This window comes from Austrofundulus limnaeus, unplaced genomic scaffold (genome assembly GCF_001266775.1).
Source record: "Austrofundulus limnaeus strain Quisiro unplaced genomic scaffold, Austrofundulus_limnaeus-1.0 Scaffold288, whole genome shotgun sequence".
Lineage (NCBI taxonomy): Eukaryota > Metazoa > Chordata > Actinopteri > Cyprinodontiformes > Rivulidae > Austrofundulus > Austrofundulus limnaeus.
This window is the reverse complement of record NW_013952690.1, coordinates 601,041-602,260: the sequence shown is the minus strand read 5'-3', so window position 1 is coordinate 602,260 and position 1,220 is coordinate 601,041. Positions and strand designations below refer to the sequence as shown.

Sequence of the window (1,220 nt, the reverse complement as noted above, 5' to 3'; positions counted from 1 at the left end):
TTCTAATTCAGGTTTTATTGTTTGTTCATTTAGTTTTATTTCTTTCATGATTCTGTATTTTCATGCCAAACTCAGAGATTTATTGTTTTAATGCTTTATGTTCTTACTAAAATCACATTAAGTTGCATCATGTTAGTTATTCTTTTTAACCTCTTTTTGGATGTTTGTTTGAAGCCAGTCTAAAACATCATATGGAAATTCACAAAATAAAAATCTGTTTAAAGTAAACGGTTTGATGTACTTGACTGAAAGGTAAAACGTTTGATGTAAATGCCACAAACAGAGAGGAGGATCATGAAAACTGTCAAACTGGAGACACAAGAAAACCAAAAGTCTTCATGGCATCAGAAGAGTGAAAGGATTGAAAACAACTCTTTTTCAGAAAACTTTCAAATATTTGAGGCTTGATGAATTCAAAATGGATGTTCAGCATCTGAAGAAACCAAACTGATGTGTTAGGTTCTTCTATAAATAAAGTCTCAGCTTCAGGTTAACAAACCTTTTATTTCACTTCTGTTGCAGCAAAACCTTCCTCTCTGTAGAAAACTAACTGTAAACACAGTAACAGAGTATTTTTTTAATCTTTTCACAATAAGGCAGCCTGCTCCAGACAACCTGACCTGTTGATGTTTGATTGCAACGTAGTGGAAAACAGATGTGTATTTGAGCAACAATAAGACATTTTTATTTCTGCAGCGCGCTCTGACAAGACAACACAGACTCGTGCCTACATTCTCATGGACCTGGCCAGACCTGAAGCCATCCAGATTTTTTTTATATGCTGCGGAGGTGCGTGAACCAGGAGTCGATGGACGTGTCCTCATTCCAAGGAGGACCCTGAAAGAAAGTTTAGGAAACTGTGCAACCCTCAAAGAAACATAGAAAAGACAGAAATTCATCACTCGTAACCAAAAGGCTGGTGAGTCCATTGAATCCTCAGCAAGCAGTCTGAGATACAAAGCTCAGCAGGGCCGGATTAACACTTCGCTGTACCCTGGGCAACAATATTCAAGGGCCCCATCCTCACGACCCCAGGATTACCAGTCTGGCAAAATACAGAGTAAATTATTGCAATATATAGCAAATATACTCAATACTTCAAATTCTAAGTGTATTTTGATGTACAAATGCTCATAGAACTACAAATACACTATCTCCTTCACATGATGCTATAAAAACAAAACACATCAGTATAATCTGGTAAACATGAACCACTACAT

General features: G+C 36.8%; 1 long non-coding RNA gene across 1 annotated transcript in view; it reads left to right on the top strand.

Annotated features, from left to right (window-relative positions):
• The window catches only part of LOC106526681 (uncharacterized), a 5,809-nt gene extending 4,788 nt beyond the window's left edge, over positions 1-1,021 (top strand). The window contains exon 3 of the long non-coding RNA XR_001311288.1: positions 697-1,021. This is a non-coding gene — a long non-coding RNA (uncharacterized LOC106526681). The remainder of the gene's footprint in view (positions 1-696) is intronic.
• The last annotated feature ends 199 nt before the right edge of the window (positions 1,022-1,220 follow it).